General features: G+C 39.4%; 2 long non-coding RNA genes across 2 annotated transcripts; one reads left to right on the top strand and one right to left on the bottom strand.

Moving 5' to 3' along the window:
• Window positions 1-1356: 1356 nt before the first annotated feature.
• Window positions 1357-8119, bottom strand: LOC140623143 (uncharacterized). Its single transcript, XR_012022804.1, has 3 exons — window positions 7996-8119; window positions 4371-4496; window positions 1357-1600 (listed from the first exon to the last, which is right to left on the bottom strand). It is a non-coding gene; the product is annotated as an uncharacterized lncRNA (long non-coding RNA).
• LOC140623142 (uncharacterized) lies at window positions 2162-4539 on the top strand. Its single transcript, XR_012022803.1, has 3 exons — window positions 2162-2286; window positions 3621-3732; window positions 4235-4539. It is a non-coding gene; the product is annotated as an uncharacterized lncRNA (long non-coding RNA).
• Window positions 8120-18327: the final 10208 nt, after the last annotated feature.

Raw genomic sequence — 18327 nt, 5'->3', positions numbered from 1 at the left:
CAGGGAAATGCAAAACAAAACTACAATGAGATATTGTTAGAATGGCTATCATCAAAAAGACAAGTGATAACAAGCATTGACAGGGTGTAGAGAAAAGGGAACCCTTGTGTACAGTTGGAGGGAATGCAAATTCACACAGCCAAGTATGGAAAACAGTATGAATGTTCCTCAAAATTAGATAAATTAATTAAATAAAAATAAAAATAAAACTACCATATGACCCAGCAATCCCACTTCTGGGTATCTATCCAAAGGAATTGAGATCAGGATTTCAAGGAGACATCTATGCTCCCAGGTTCATTGCAGTATTATTCACAATAACCAAGATATGGGAACAATCTAAGTGTTTCTCAATTGATGAATGGTTAAAGAAGATGTGGTATATATACACAGTGGACTATTATTTAGCCACAAGAAAAAAGAAATGCTGACATTTACAACAATAAGGATGAACCATGAGGACGTCGTGCTAAGTGACATAAGTCAGACAGAGAAAGACAAGTGCTGTGTGATACCTCTTAGGTAGAATCTAGAAAAACTAAACTCAAAGCAACAGAGAGTAAAGTAGTGATTACTAGAGCCGAGGATGAGGAGGAAATACCGAGAAATTGGTCAAAGGGTACAAACTACCAGTTATAAAATTAACAAATTTCAGGGATGTAATATACCGCATGGTGGTTATAGCTAGAAATACTATATTATATGCTTGAATGTTGCTAAGGGAGGAAATCTTAAATATCCTCATAACAAAGAAGAAATGGTAATTATGTGACAGAATGAAAGTGTTAGCTAATGCCACAGTGGTAATCCTTTTGCAATACCTAAGTGTATCAAATCAGCACCTGTACACCTCAAACTAACACAATGTTACCTATCAGTTGTATCTCAAGAAAGCTGGATTAAAAAAAAGAAATCACAGTAAAACATTTTTTCTCAGAAAATAGGTCAGACTGACCAAAATGTGTTTTGTTTTGTTTTGCTTTGCTTTTTAGATTGAAAAAGTAATAAAGCCTTTCATCGCATTAAAATATCACATCTTCTGAGCATCTTGTGTTTCTTGTTTCAAATTTTGTGGGTTTTTAAAAAATTATATAACTAATTCCAGTGTATTATATGGGGGGAAGCTAGAAAATAATACAAAGGAAATTAAAAGCCATTCATGATATACTACTAAATGATAACTGCTGTTTACATTATGGAGTCTCGTATTTATCTTAGCTATACTCACATGTGGTTACTATTATAGGATCAATGAACTTTATCAATTTATGAGATTTATTTTAGAGGCAAGTCTATATTTGTTCCTTACAAATGAAGCTCTTTTATCCTCTTATAATGAAAAATTCAATTGGGAGATTCAAAGTAAGAAATGCCAAGGTATTGGGGCACCTGGGTGGCTCAGCTAAGTGTCCAACTCTTGATTTGGGCTCAGGTCATGATCCCAGCGTTCTGCGATGGGACCCTGCATTGGGCTCTGTGCTCCATGGGTAGTCAGCTTGGAGTTCTCTCTCTCCTCTCCCTTGGCTCCTACCCTGGCTCAGGCACAAGTGCACTCTCTCGCTCTCCCTCTCTTTCTCTCTCGTTCTTTCTCTCTCTCTCTCTGAAAGAAAAGAAAAAACAATTAATGCCAAGGCTTTGCAAATAGAATATAGAATACATGAAAAAATTCGATCTTCCACTTTTTTCTCATTCTAATACAACAGTTTTCTATTCTTTAGTCTTAAGTGAACTCTGATCCTTTTTAAAAAAGATTATTTATGTATGTATTTGAGAGAGAGAGAGCACTAGCTGGGGGAGTAGCAGAGGGAGAAGGAGAAGCAAGCTCCCCACTGAGCTGAGGGAGCCTGAGGTGGGCTCCATCCCAGGACCCTGGGATCACAACCTGAGCTGAAGGTAGACACTTAACAGACTGAGCCACCCAGCTGCCCTTCTGATTCTTTGTTAAACGCTAATTTTACTAACATTAACTCTGTTTGCCTGTAATTCATTTGTTCAGGGTTGGGCTAATTTTTAAACGGTTTAAAGAAATAACTAAGAAATATAATCCATTGTCTTCTAAGCTGCTCTGAGTTTGGCAGCTGTTCCTACTGAGTAATGCAGCGAAGGGTCACAGTGTGAAGGGTAACAGGGTAACGCTACCCGACCCTCCCCTTTCAAGGGAGATACATCCGCTTCCTCAATTCTGGATGTCGGACATTCCGGATGCAATGAGACCACTGGGTTATTTTGGGAACCACTTTTAATGGTCACTTGCCCTCCATTTAAAGGAAAAGAGGCCTCAGCAAGGTGAGGAATGACGCAATGTAATTGCTCTCTAAGGATGTGGCTTCAACCAGACAGGATGTCAGATCCGGCCGGCACCTTTTTTTGGAGGGGAATGGGGTAGGGACCTCACCCTGACTTGACATCTCAGAGATGTGCTACTTTGCTTTTCACCCTTGGGTAGCAGAGTGAAAGAAGATATACTCGGGACATACCAGCTTCCTACAGGGCAGCTGTGGAAAGGAAGTCTTGACTTCCTTTGGAATCACAACCCAGGATCCCGGATATTCTTTTTCTCAAACCTGGTCTAAGATTAAACAAATCTCTTTCTTGGGACATTCATTTGAATGCTTGTTGTCATTGGCCTTTTTTTTCCTCATGCTTTCTTCTATTCAATAGGAAACCCTGCATCACTTTTTCCTACCAAGTGCTTTGCAAAAATTACAACCCGGAAATTAAAATGAGAGTGACCATTTGATCTACAGTGATCTGGGAGCTGTGATAAGAGGATATAGGGCTTCCACAGGCAAAACCATCCTAACCTGACTGGCAATCTTTTTATAATTCACACTGTCTCAAAGGCCAGGGCAGGTCACAGATAGCTGAGAATTTGCCTGAAAAGAGTTTCATCTTCAACAATGAACTGTGCATGACATGTAGTCCTGGGGTTACATATGTTTTATGATATTTTAAGCTATAATTATTGATACAGCAATGTATTTTGCCGTTGTATATATTCCCAAGGAGCAAGGAATCTCTGCAATGTGCCAGATTGTTTTAATTGTATAGCTTCATAATATAAAAGTAGTGTTATTGTTATTATAACGATAGCATTATAGTGTCATTATAATTACTACTAAACCAAATGGCTGTTTATCCTTGCTCCTGTGTATGCTTTCTCTGAATAGATAGAGCTTTATTAACTAGATCCTAGACTGGCATCTGATATAGAGAATGGGGGCTCATATTAGAATGTTAGCTGGACCATAAAAGTCATGGTATCCAAGCACCCCCATTTTTTCCCTTTTATAAATGGGAACACGCCTCAGAGCGTTCAGTGGTATACTTCAAGGTCCTATAGCTAGTTCAGAGTAGAACAGGGACAAGTCTAATGATCCCCCAGTTCAACAATCTTTTAAAAGTCTTGGTATCTAGCCAAATAGCTAATAGGTAAAATTAGTTATTGTTGTCGTTTAAGTAAAGTAAGCTCTTTGCCCAATGTGGAGCTTGAACTCAAGATTTTGAGATCAGAAGTACATGCTCTATCCTCCGAGAGCCAGGTGCCCCCAAATTAGCTTTGTTTAATAGTCATCAGGTAAGTTTGTTTGGCTGTGATATTTTCTTTCTTTCTTTTGTAGGCTCCATACCCAATGTGAGACTTGAACCCACAACTCTGAGATAGAGAATCACAAGTGGCCCTGGCTGTGATATTTTCAAGTATCTCCAATTACAAAGACATTAAAGATCTTGGTAATGCCATAAATGACGACATATGATTATTTTTCCTTTATCTAATATCTTTTTCTCTAATTTTGATATTTATCTTCAATTTCAAATGGTGTCAAATCCTACTTAGCATAAGTTCAATATTTGGACAGATCCATACTTTTTTGGGGTTCTGTGAATTTGAGGCTAAGGTTAGAAAATGACAAATCTAGATACCATTCAAACTCAGCTTATAACTGTTAAAAAAAGAAAAGAAATTTCATGTAAAGTCCATAATGCATACAGTCTAAATTCAAGAATTTAATTTAGGGAAATAAATAGAGATGTGCACAAAGATTTATATACAAAGGGATGTTTGTTTCACCATTACTCATAATAACAAGATATAAACAGAAATTAATTATTCTTTTATATTCAACTTGCTTGCTCTTTTATTAAATTCAATTTTTTTCTTGGAAGAAATGATAAGAATTTGTTAATAGTGATTACCTTTATTTATTATTTTCTTTATGATTTTATTTTTAAGTAATCTCTGCGACCTCAAGATCAAGAGTCATATGCCCTACCAACTAAGCCAGCCTCAATAGTAATTGCCTCAATAATAATTGCCTTTAGAAAGACTTGCTGAATGGGAAGAAAAACTTTCACTTTTTATTGTGTACCTTTTTGTACTGCTTGAGTTTTCTGTCCATGTAAATGTACTACTTTATTTTCTTCAGAAACATCAACCTTGTATTTCCTAGGTGAGAAACTTATGGACAAGTTTTGCTTTCCTTCTTTGTATTTCTCTGTGTTAAAAAAGTAAAAAATAAAATTGTATTATCTTAAAAATTAATGTGCAAAACTAGAAGATTTTATGATGTATCTTCATGATGAAATTCATTTTAGTTTAAAAATCTCTCTTTACGGTGTCCCTGGGTGGCTCATTCGGTTAAGCATCTGACTTTTAGTTTCAGCTCAGGTCATGATCTCAGGGTCCTGAAGTTAAGCTGCATGACAAGTCCTGCATCAAGATCCATATGGAGCAGTGCACTGGGCTCAACACTCAGCAGGAAATCTGTTTGAGATTCTCTTCCTCTCCCTCTCCATCTGCCCCTCCATCTCCTTGTGTACTCATCCTCTCTCTCTCTCTCAAACAAACAAATTATTAAAAAAAAAAACTTCTCTTTAAAAAAGTACTAGTCATGGCATAGGAAAGTATTCTGAAAATACTAAGTGAATAAAGTATACGAGTATGTTAATGAGCACCACTTTATTATTAAAATACGTATATAATCATCTGTGACAGAGATTGAAAGAGAGAAGACAAAGGATATAATCTCAAAATATTAACAGTGTTTGTTTTTGGAGGTAAAAGTATAGATTTGACTATTTTATTTGTTATTTTATGTTTTTCAGGATTTCCAGATTTTGTTGGTGAGCATTTATTAGTTGATAGTGCCACAGACACAGTACATTTCTTGTCTGCACTCCCTGCTTAGGTGAGCTCTATCACCTATAGGTTGATGAGCTCCTGATTTTATTACTGTTACTCTAGACCTCTCCCCCTGCATTTTAGACACAGTCCCCTTGGAACTTCTACATGGATGTATCAATGCACATCTCAAACTCAAAACATTTTTTTAAAGATTTATTTATTTTGAGAGAGAAAGAGAGAGCATGGAGGGGAGGGGTAAAGGGAGAGGGAGAGAGAGAAAAATCTTAGCAGACTTGATGCCCAGTGCAGAGCCCAGTACAGGGCTCAAACTCACAACCCTGAGATCAGGATCTGAGCTGAAATCAAGAGTTGGGTGCTCAATCAACTGAGCCACCTAGGTGCCCCTCAGACTCAAAACATTTAAACTGAAGCGCTTGATTCCAATCCCTCATCCCCCTGTAACCATCTTGATTCCTTTCTTTCCAGCACCACCCACATCCAAACTGTCACAAAACTAGTGTGACAGGCTCCACTCTGGCCCTTGTCTGGCCACACCCTTTCCCACGTTGTGAGGAGTCCACAGGGCCAAGGGATCATGCCTACATAGGGCCTGTGCCCCCCCCCCCACTTTCTAGACCATTCTTTAGTCACCCAAGACTCCAGAATTCCATGTCCAAACAGTACAGAACTTGCTCCCAGAGCCTGCAGGGGCCTCTCCTCTACCCATCCTCCTAAGAACAGGGTGGTACACTGCACCCAGGCATAGACTCCCCTAGGCCCAAGGGGTGGCCAAGAATCTATTTGAAGAAGGTATAGACAGAGTTTGGCTGGTGGGCTAGATGTCCTTGTACCTCTGAGTGAAAGTCTTTTTTTTTCTCTTTTTTTTTTTTTTAGATTTTATATATTCATGAGAGACACACAGAGAGAGGCAGAGACAGAGGCAGAGGGAGAAGCAGGCTCCCTGCGGGGAGCCCAATGAAAGACTTGATCCCAGAACCCTGGGATCTTGACCTGAGCCAAAGGCAGACGCTCAACCACTGATCCTCTGATTAAAAGTCTTTGAAGGGTGGGGTGCAACTAGAAGTGGAAAGAGAAGCGGGAGCAGACAGACAAAGGAAGGCCAGCAGCTAGCTCTCCCCCTATTTCATTATGACATTCCAAGAATCTGGGAAATCTAAATCCCAAATCCCAACATGGACTTCCACCTTGGTTTTTTTTTTTTAAGATTTATTTATTTATACATTCAGAGAGAGCGAGAGAGAGGCAGAGACACAGGCAGAGGGAGAAGCAGGCTCCATGCAGGGAGCCCGACGTGGGACTCGATCCCAGGTCTCCAGGATCACACCCCAGGCTGCAGGCGGCGCTAAACCGCTGTGCCACCGGGGCTGCCCTCCACCTTGTTATGAAAGTATATCTTTCAAGATAGGAGGATAGAACATTTTTTTAAATTTATTTATTTATGATAGTCACAGATTGAGAGAGAGAGGCAGAGACACAGGCAGAGGGAGAAGAAGGCTCCATGCACCGGGAGCCCGATGTGGGACTCGATCCCCGGTCTCCAGGATCGCGCCCTGGGCCAAAGGCAGGCGCCAAACCGCTGCGCCACCCAGGGATCCCCGGAACATATTTTATTTAATGATCTCCCCTGTAACTTTTACATAGGTGATCATTTGGTATTGAGCCTCCATTTATTCTCTTGCCCTGGGCCCTACAAACACTGGGGTGGGCCTGCCTGTAAGTTCTACCTCCCAAACCTATAAGAATCCTAACTGGATCTCCACTTTCCCTCTGACATCCTGATCGTCCATTTTTCATAGAGCTGCTAGGAGATCTTAAAAAAAATAAACAAACAAAAGTTAGTTTACTGCTTACAGTCCACCAATGGATCCATCTCCAAAATGCTCATCAGAACTTTCCAGCTCTGCCCTCTTCACACCTCACCTCATCCTACTTTCCTCCTTAGTCACTAAACTCTGGCCACTGTGACCTTTCTTCCTTCTGAACACACCTGCTGGTTCCTACCTTGGGGCCTTTGGACTTCCTGTTCATTCAGCATAGAGCCATTGTTACCTTAGTCCTTTGCTTGTTTGCCTACTTCTTGCCATAAGACTCAGCAAATGTCACTTTTTCATCCTTACTACCCTGTCCCTCCAGTCATTCTCTGTCATATTACCATTTTACTTTCTTCTTTACTATTTTCCTTGTTTTTTTTTTTTTTTTACTTACTTATTTCCTGGCTCCCTGATGGAAGAGAGGGATTCACCTGCCTGTTTACCATCTCTTCACCGGCTCTGAGAACTGTACCTGGCATACAGCCAATCCATAAATATTTGTTGAATAAACAAATCTCTGCCTTTTCTTTCTGACCAGATCTGGTCCACAATCTCTAGAAGCACATAGATTAAGTAGGATGATCCAGTGTGATCTCTGTTTTATAGGAGAGACTGGTAGCTAGAAAAGTTTAGGTAACACTGTAAATCAGTAGCAATTATTGGCCAGGATCCATGTCTACTGTTTCAACAGCCCCAGGCTCTTTTCATATCACTGAGCTACCTACCTGAGAGCTCATTGAAACCAAAGAATCTATCCTCATGTGTCTTTCTATAGTCTTTGCAAAAATAACTACTAAATCATACTATTTTAGAGAAGGAAAAATCCTTACCAAGTTCTAAAAAACTCCATCTGTAATGTGCTGTGGTGCCCTCTTATAGAAAAAATATGCCTAGGCTTCTACTCAAAATTTCTTGTCGTGACTTTTCAGCCCTTGTCGGCAATAAAAACTGTCTGGGTTCTTTCCACATGAAATTATTTTGTTTTATTTCAAGCCATTTAACCAGTTTGCAATGTAAACAAAAAAGAAGCATTCTCACCTTGAAGGGTTGAAGACCATTGGAGAGAACAGTTATAAAATTAATCAGCTAATTCACGTGGCTCTTTTAATTCTGCCCCCAAACAATTGTCGGACTTCTTCTATTCATTTTTTCTGCTTGTTTTTTCATGGAAAAAAATTAAAAGTGAGAAAAAAGCAGTTGCTCATTCAATTCCTGTAAAGTGAGAGGAATGCAGTGCTATATACCCTCGTAAACTGGGAAGTCAGTGAGTATAATGAAATCAGTTTAAATACTATTGAGAGTATTTTCTTCTATATTTTAAGAACATCTCTTATACTTTGAATCCTTTTTACAGATCTATTGGGACATTATCACATAAGACACATGGCACACATTGAAAGTATAAAATTTGGGGATGCCTGGGTGGTTCAGTTGCTTAAGCATCCAACTCTTGGTTTTTGCTCAGATCATGATCTCAGGGTCCTGAGATGGAGCCCCATGTGGGACTTCACGCTCAGCAGGGAGAGTCTGCTTCTTTCTTTCTGCCTCTCCCTTTGCCCTCCCTCATTCATGCGTGCTCTCTGTATCTCAAATAAATAAATCTTTAAAAAAAAAGTATAAAATTTGAACACTTTTGTCGAATGTGGAGAAGCAATCAGTACAATCAAGATAAATGAACATACCCATCATCCCCTCGTAGTTGCCTTTGCCCCTTTAGGACTCTTTCCTCGTCTGGCCATTGCCCTAGTATAGTTTGCATTTTCCAGAATTTTATATAAATTGTACATCTGGGGATCCCTGGGTGGCGCAGCGGTTTCGCGCCTGCCTTTGGCCCAGGGTGCGATCCTGGAGACCCGGGATCGAGTCCCACGTCGGGCTCCCGGTGCATGGAGCCTGCTTCTCCCTCTGCCTGTGTCTCTGCCTCTCTCTCTCTCTCTGTGACTATCATAAATAAATAAAAATTTTAAAAAAAATAAAAAATAAATAAATTGTACATCTGGCTTCTTTCACTCGTCATAATTGCTGAGGTTCACTCAAGTTGTCATGTGTATCAGTAGTTTATTGATGGCTAAGTATTGTGCCATTTAATGGATATACCACAATTTGTTTTCCTTCCTTTTTTATTTTTATTATTTATTTTTTAGATTTTATTTATTTATTTGAGAAACAGAGAGAGAGGCAGAGACACAGGCAGAGGGAGAAGCAGGCTCCCTGCAGGAAGCCTGATGTGGAACTCCATCCCAGGACCCCAGGATCACAACCTGAGCCAAAGGCAGATGCTCAACCAATAAGCCACTCAGGTGCCCTCTATTCAACCTTTTGATGGACATTTGTGTTGTTTTAAGTTTTTTTGGCTATTCCAGATACAGCTGCTAGGAACATCTGTATCTAAGTCTTTACATGGGTATTTTTCATTTCTCTTGGATAGATACCTATGAGTAAAATGGCTGGGTCATACTGTAGGTGTATATTTAACTTTTTAAGAAATTTCCTATTACTTTCCAAAATATTTAAACTATTTGTCATTTCCCATCAGCCGTGGAGGAGAGTTCTAGTTGTTCCACATCTTTGTCAATATCTGTATGATCAGTCTTTTCAAGTTTTAGCCATTCTAGTGAATGCATAGTCTTATCTCATTGTGTGTGGGATGTTTTGTTTTGTTTTGTATTTTAGAGAGGGAGGGCGCGAGGGTGGGGGCAGAAGGAAAGAGAATCTCAAGCAGGCTCCACACTCAGGGCTCAGCCAATGGGGGGCTGAATCTCAAAATCCTGAGTTCATGACCTGAGCTGAAATCAAGAGTCGGACATTCAACCAGCTAAGCTACCCTGGTGCCTCTCTAGTCATTGTTTTAATTGCATTTCCCTACTGGCTAGTGATCCTGAGCATCTCATTTATGTGCTTATTTAACATCCATATATTTTCTTTGGGAAAGGGGATGAGTGTCTTTTGCCCTTTGTGAATTGGGTTGCTCGTTTTATTGTTGACTTGTAAGCATTCTTTATGTATGCTATACAGTATGCAAGTCCTTTGTTGAATACATGTTTTGCAGCCATTTTCTCCCTCCTTCCCTGTTTGTCTTTTCATTTTCTTTGAAGAGCAAATGTTTTGTTTTGATGATGTATAATTTATTGATTTTTTTTTTTTTTGTAGTTCATTTGTGTTCTCTCTAAGATACTTTTGCTATTTGAATGCACTTAGGGAAATTTTCTTCCATGTTTTGAATAACACCTCTTAAACTTTGAATTTTTAAAATGTGTTCCTTGCTCATGAAAATGCTTAAGGAACAGCTCCTCAGCTCCCTCACCTGGTGAGAGTGCTTCTAGAAGGCATCTGATCATAAAATATTTTAAAATTATAGAAGAGTCAAAAATAACCTGTTGTTTTTTTCAAATATTTTTCGGAATTGCAAAATATCTTACTATTGGGAACACAGAAGAAATAACTGGAAAACATTAGACATGAAAATCACATAGACTGCTGAGTGCTTGCTTCTATTCTGCCTCACCTTGGGAAGACTTTCTGATCACTCTTCATTTTCATTTCCATTAAGTTCTATTTGGGTGGAGGTGAAGAACATTTTACTACCTTAATGGATAGAATTAATGTCCTCTTGGGGAGAGAAGTTTACTTGTTGGGAAATTCTGTATTTTTTCCTCCAAGTTTTTTTTTTAAGGTTTTATTTATTTATTCATGACAGACACAGAGAGAGAGGGAGGCAGAGACACAGGCAGAGGGAGAAGCAGGCTCCATGCAGGGAGCTTGATGTGGGACTTGATCCCAGGCCTCCAGGATCATACCCCAGGCTGAAGGCGGCGCTAAACTGCTGGGCCATGGGGGCTGCCCTTCCTCCAAGTCTTTATTTAAATTCCAGTTAGTTAACATATAGTATAATAATAGTTTCAGGTGTAGAATTTAGTGATTCACATTATATACAACACCCAGTGCTCATCACAAGTGCCTTCCTTAATCTCCATCACCTATTTAACCTATCCACTCCAACCACCTCCCCTCTGGTCACCATCAATTTGTTCTCTAGAGTTGAGAGTCTGTTTCTTGGTTTGCCTCTCTTTTTCCCCATGTTTATTTGGTTTCTTAAACTCTACATATGAGGGAAATCATATGGTATTTGTCTTTCTCTGACTTACTTCTCATAATAGCATAATTAGCTCAGAGCATAATTTGCATAGCATAATTCTCTCTAGCTCCATCCACATTGTTGCAAATGGCAAGATTTCATTATTTTTAATTGCCAAGTAATATTCCATTATATATATATTCCATTATATATATATATATATATATATATGTTTCCCATATCTTCTTTATCCATTCATCAGTTGACAGACATTTGGACTGTTTCCATAATTTGGCTATTGTTGATCATGCTGCATTGAGGTGCATGTATCTCTTCAAATTAGTATTTTTGTATCCTTCGGGTAAGTACCTAGTAGTACAAATGCTGGATTGTAGGATAGTTCTATTTTTAACTTTTTGAGGAATCTGTGTACTGTTTTCCAGATTGGCTGTACCAGTTTGCATTCCCATCAACAGTGCACAAGGGTTCCCCTTTCTCCACATCCTCCCCAACACCTGTTGTTTCCTGTGCTATTAATTTTAGTAATTCTGACTGGGGTGAGGTCATATCTTATTGTATTTTGACTTGCATTTTCCTGATAATGAATAATGTTCAGATCTTTTTCATGTGTCTGTTAGCCATCTGGATGTCTTCTTTGGAAAAATGTCTATTCATGTCTTCTGCCCATTGTTTAACTGGATTATTTGTTTTTTGGGTGTTTGGGTTTTGTAAGTTCTTTACATATTTTTTGGATCACTAACCCTTCATCAGATATATAATTTGTAAATATCTTTTCCCATTCCATAGACTGCCTTTTAGTTTTGTTTATTGTTTCCTTTGCTGTGCAGACTTTATTTGGATGAAAGCCCAATAGTTTATTTTTACTTTTGTTCCCTTTGCCTCAGGAGACATATCTAGTAAGAAATTGCTTGGCTGATGTCAAAGAGGTTGCTGCCTGTGTTCTCCTCTAGTGTTTTAATGGTTTCCTGTCTCACCTTTAGGCCTTTAATCCATTTTGAATTTATTTTTATGTATAGAGTAAGAAAATGATCCAGTTTCATTCTTTTGCATTTTGTTGTACAGTGGGGAATGATGTATTTTAATAAGTGCTTGAACTTGTGAGCACCCACATACACTGCCTCCTACTCCTATCCTGAAGGTGTCAGTTGGTCTCAAGCTTAAGAAGATAGAACACAGATGGAGATGGGAAGGAGAGAGAAAGTGGGGAAGGTGGTATGGAGATAAGAGTTTTGCTAGATTTGATGTAACCCTCTCTTCAGGAACCCTATAGACTGTCTACATCTACTAAATGAGTAACTTTTACTGTTGGAACTGGAGAAAGGTTCTAAGTTGAAATGGTTCAGAACATAAATAATATGTGAGATTCAGGGACTTGGAGGCCCAGATGACCCTGAGGACCTAGGTCTCACTGGGTATTTACAAAAATCTAGGGAGGGGGGCACCTGAGTGGGTCAGTGGTTGAGCCATCTGCCTTTGGCTCAGGTAGTGATCCTGGGTCCTGGGATGGAGTCCTGCATCCGGCTCCCTGCAGGGAGCCTGCTTCTCCCTCTGCCTATGTCTCTGCCTCTCTCTGTGTGTCTCTTATGAATAAATAAGTAAAATCTTTAAAAAAAATCTTGAGAGGGCCTTCAACTTCCACAGGCAGTGGAGGAGATATGGATTTGAATCAGTTGACTTGGCCTTTGAGGAGTATGGAGACTCACTTGATCCTTTGGGCCTCTGCATGGTACAGCCTTCAATATCACAAATTTAGAACACTACTCTTTAACCACAATGGGCTGACTTGCTCAAGAGCTCTTCTGGAAACAACCTGAGGCACCATCCAGAGCTCAGCTTCCTTTAAGCCTCTGTCTTCACCCAGTCTTCTCCTGTCATTACTCCATTGAGTGCAGATTCCAAGGTCCATCACCTCCTGCAAATGCTTCAAGTTCTTTGTCCCTTTTCTTTCCATTGCACTTACCTTACCTGGGAAAACTATGACCATGGAGTGACCCAGTCATCCTCTCTGATCCTTAACTTTCTATCATAAACCTAATAACACACCTACATTGAAACTTTTCACCCTTCATATTAGAATGGAGAGATGTGCTGTGTCTTCCCATCAAAGGCTATCTCTTCCCTCTATGATTTGGATCTCATTCCATCTGTCTATTCTAAAGTCTTTACTCATTTGATTTATATATGCATATAAATCAATATACATATAACAATCAATGCATACGTAACAATACACATTTAAGAATGCATATGTAGGGGATCCCTTGGTGGCGCAGCGGTTTGGCGCCTGCCTTTGGCCCAGGGCACGATCCTGGAGACCCGGGATCGAATCCCACGTCAGGCTCCCGGTGCATGGAGCCTGCTTCTCTGCCTCTCTCTCTCTCTCTGTGTGACTATCATAAATAAGTAAAAAAAAAAAAAGAATGCATATGTAAAATACCATATAAGAATGCTTAATGGAAGCATGGTTCATAGTTGCAAAGCCCTCAAACCATTCCAAATGTTTACTTATAAGAAAATGGTTAAGTAAATTATGGCACATCCAATAATAGAATAATAATTTTCACAGCAGCGAAAAATGTCTAAACTACATAAATAGAATAATAGATAAATAGAATAATAATTTTCACAGCAGTGAAAAATGTCTAAACTACAGTTGTGTAAAACAGCATGGAAAAAAATCACAGAACAAAATATGGAGAGAGAAAAGTGAGCCTCAGCAGATTATATACATTTTAATACTATTTGCATAAAGCTAAAAAAGAAGCAATATTAAATAACATATTGCTTATATTTTCAGGCCCACATATATATAGTAAAACTAGTTTTTTTTAAAAAGATTTTATCTATTTATTCATGAGAGACACAGAGAGAGAAGCAGAGACAGGTAGAGGGAGAAGCAGGCTCCCTGTGGGAAGCCTGATACAGGACTCGATCCCAGATCTCTGGGATCATGACCTGAGCCAAAGGCAGATGCTCAACCACTAAGCCACCCAGGTGCCACATAAAACTAGTTTTTAAAGGATTGATAAATACAAAACTTAGGATAGTGGTGCTCTCAGTGGGATGGGAGATTCAGGGGAATGGGAGAAGGGATAAACATAGAGCTAGGAATAATTCTTAGATTGGATGCTATCAAGTGTGTGTATTCTATTGTTATGCTTTATCACATACATAAATATTACATATATTATTTTATAGGTATCAAAATTATATAAAAATAATACTTAAAACCTTTAGGGGCTATCCAAAAAAAAAAAAAAAAAAAAAAAAAAGAAGAAGAAGAAGAAAAGAAAAGAAAAGAAACCATAATGAGACTCCTCTGCTCAAAACAGCTATCCTAATCTTGTTTTTCATTCTTCCTAACAACACAGTCTGAGTCAAGTAGATCAGTTTCTTTACTGAAGCTTAATCATTTTTAATCATTTAAGCTTAATCATGAAAAAATAAATAAAATCTTTTAAAAAATAAATAAAACAGTATGGTGGGGATCATCTAATCCACACCTTTTTTATTACAAAAATTAATAGATTAATTTAATACCTTTTGTATTAAAAAAAAGAGCAAATTGACTCAGAGCAATAGAGTGATTTGATCATGTCAGGCTTTTAGTTCTTAGTAGAGCTGATAATATGGTTTAAGAATTTATTCTAGGAAAGATTCCAAAAGGCATAACACAATGCACAGTGATATAATAGTCTTATGTTGAGAACTGCTTGTGTGCATTATTGTGAAAGTACTAGATATTCATGTTCTCAATATTTTTGGAAATACTCCAAAATTGTAGATTTGAAGAATTAATGTATTAGTTTATTATTTCTATTTTGTTTTTTGAGGCAGTTGGCTATGTCCGTCAACATCTTTTTACCCCTTCCACAGTAACAGAAATGCTGAATTTTTACTGGGCCATGGCCACTAACAATAAAGACTATATTCCCAGTCTCCTTTGCAGCTGTGTGTGGCCATGTGATTACATTCTGCATAATGAGGTGTAAACAGAATTGTATGCAACTTCTGGGAAATGTTCTTAAAATGTGCTGTTTCTTCCTCTTTGTTGCTGATTGGAATGCAGTTAGAGGTTAGAGTTCTAGAAGCCATCTTAGACAATGAGGTGAACTTGAGAATGAGATGCTTACATGGCAAAACAAGAAGACAGGCGCCTGGATTCCTAACACCATGGAACGTCTTACCAACAGGGGATTTATTACCTCCAGATTTCTTATACGTGAAAAACAAATAAGGTCTCTATTTTGCTTATTGCTGTTTTAGTTTATTCAGTTTTTTTCTGTTATTTGTAACTGTATCCGATCTGAATTTATTATTCCTGACCTGGCTACTGCAATTGCTAATGCTGATTGTAGACCTGGTTTGGTATGATATGACCCCAACTCAGGCATGTCACATACCAGCCAAGGGACAAATAGAAGCCACAATCTTGAGATGTAGTCCTCAAATACACAGCAGACCTGTACCACCAGCCAGACCAGCACTCAACTAAGGGTTAAAGGCAAATAACACCAATCAACAAGAACCCGAAACTTCACTTTTTAAATGTGAGATAGAAATAGTTTATGGTCTTTTGGTTATAAAAGATGTACTCAAAAATAAAAAATAAAAAATAAAAGATGTACTCTATTCCTCTCTTTTCAAACCTCATCTCTGTACTGGGTGGGTTCTCGGCCTGCCAGAAAAACTTTTACACTCCATACTCAATCTTTGCTCTTTAATAGTCTACTTTTTTTCTTTAGTACTGTTCACTTTTAAAAACATTAAACTTTTGGGGTGTCAGACTGGCTCAGTCAGTGGAGCATGCAACTCTTGATCTCAGCGTTGTGAGTTCAAGCCCCATGTTGGGTGTAGAGATTACTTAAAAATAAAATATTTAAAACAAACATTAAACTGTTTTAAGAGTGTTAATGACATGGTCTATTGGAAAGCTATCTTTATATCTCTGGTGAAATTGCTATGGAAAATATATTTCTAGTATTCCCCACATATAAACAAAAGGGACAATTAGTCTTTGACAATGATACACAGCGCTTTACAACTGTGTGTGTGTGTGTGTGTGTGTGTGTGTGTTTAAGACATTATTTATTTATTCATGAGAGACACAGAGAGAGGCAGAGACACAGGCAGAGGGAGAAGCAGACTCCTCACAGGGAGCCCAACGCAGAACTCCATCCCCAGAACGGGATCACACCCTGAGCCAAAGGCAGACACTCAACCGCTGAGCCACCCAGGTGTCCCCCAACTGTGGTAGTTATATTCACAGGCCTCACAATGACTTACCAAAGCCTTTACAAATTTTCTCAAAGGGTCAAACATTCTAAAAATTATACGGATGGTAACACGTCACATTCAGTACTATAATTTAATCCTCATAACCCTATCCAGTAGATAATGTTATTAATACTGAGAAAACTGAACCACAGTTAAAGGTCACCAAGTAGTAAATGATGAAACTGAGGTTCAAACCCTCAGAACTTCTGCTCTGGGATTGTGTGTGTTTGTGTGTGTGTGTGTGTGTGTGTGGTGGGGGCTGGGGGGTGGTGGTGGTGGAAAGAGGGGATATGTATAACTTTTGGATTTCTCAAAAAGTGCTTTTACACTGGGACTCCTGGGTGGCTCAGTGGTTGAGAGCCTGCCTTTGGCTTAGGTCGTAATCCCAGGGTCCTGGGATCAAGTGCTGCATCAAGCTCCCTACAGGGAACCTGCTTCTCCCTCCTCCTGTGTCTCTGCCTCTGTGTGTGTGTATGTGTGTCTATCATAAATAAATAAATAAATCTTAAAAAAGAAAAAAAACAACAAAAAACTGCTATGCCTCTTAGCCTTGGGGTCCAAGTCCCTGCTCTGCTGTGTCGGGTATACTTGGACCCAAGCTCGGGCTTGCAAATAAACCCTTGTGCGCTTGCATGGGTGTCGGCTCCTTGGTGGTTTCTCGGATACGTGATCTTGGGCACAACATAAAATCTTACCAAAAAAAGGTGCTTTTACATTTACTTTATTTGTGGGGAATATAGACCGTCATTTGGGTAATTGAAAGAATCTTTTGCCTCAGTTATTCAGACATTTGAAGTTGACATAGTTCCCCTTCAAATTAATGTTACTTTTCTTTCCTTTTTAAAAATATTTTATTTTTAAGTAATCTCTACAACCAACATGGGGCTCAGATTTACAACCCCAGGGATCGAGAATCGCATGCTCTGCCGACTGAGCCAGCGAGGTGCTCCAGTGTTAATTTTCTTAATATAGGGCAGCCCAGGTGGCTCAGCGGTTTAGCGCCTGCCTTTGGCCCAGGGCATGATCCTGGAGACCCAGGATCGAGTCCTGCATGGAACCTGCTTTTCCTCCTGCCTGTGTCTCTGCCGCCCGCCCCCCCCTCCCCCCGTCTCATAAGTAAACAAAATCTTTTAAATAAATATTTTTTGGGATCCCTGGGCGCCGCAGCGGTTTGGCGCCTGCCTTTGGCCCAGGGCGTGATCCTGGAGACCCGGGATCGAATCCCACGTCCGGCTCCTGGTGCATGGAGCCTGCTTCTCCCTCTGCCTGTGTCTCTGCCTCTCTCTGTGTCATGAATAAATAAATGATATCTTAAAAAAAAAAAAAGTATAGAGTATTTTTTCCCATCCCCACAAGTATTAGTTATATATTTATTTCTCTAACTGCGTGCATGTATGCTCCCCCCTACAAGTAAATATGAACGTATTTGGACTCGCTTTTCCTTTTTTTAAAGTAAAGCGCTACCAAGTGGGGCTTGAACTCCCTACCCTAAGTTCGAGTCGCATGCTTTATTAACTGAGCCAGACAAGCATCGCTGAGCTCACTTTTAAAAAGAAAGCAACGGAAAATAAACAAACAGATAAATAAATAAATAAATAAATAAATAAATAAATAAATAAATAAATAAATAAATGTAACTTTTTTTTTTTTTGGTAACGTATTTTTTTTACATTTTTGTGTCGCCTCTATTCACCATCTCTTTTTTGCAACAATGACGCTCAGTGTTCAAGGAATTGTGAGGTCTGAAGCCTCCGTAGTTTCTCATCAAAATGCACTGCCTCTTTCAACTCCATTCACAAGCAGGCGTTCTAGAAAACAGACCTTTCCCCAAAGTCCGAAGCGCCCGGGGCGTAAGGGATCCGAGCCTTAAAGCAAACACGGATCCACCCCTTCCAGGAATTCAGGAGGGCGGGAGCGACCCGGGCTGGGGAGAGGCGGGCTCGGAGGCGGTGGGCGGGGCCTGGATCTGGGGGCGGAGTCGGGGGCGGGGCCAGTGA

Source organism: Canis lupus, chromosome 32 (genome assembly GCF_048164855.1).
Source record: "Canis lupus baileyi chromosome 32, mCanLup2.hap1, whole genome shotgun sequence".
Classification (NCBI taxonomy): Eukaryota; Metazoa; Chordata; class Mammalia; order Carnivora; family Canidae; genus Canis; species Canis lupus.
The sequence above is the reverse complement of the archived record's forward strand: the minus strand, read 5'-3'. Positions and strand labels throughout refer to the sequence as shown.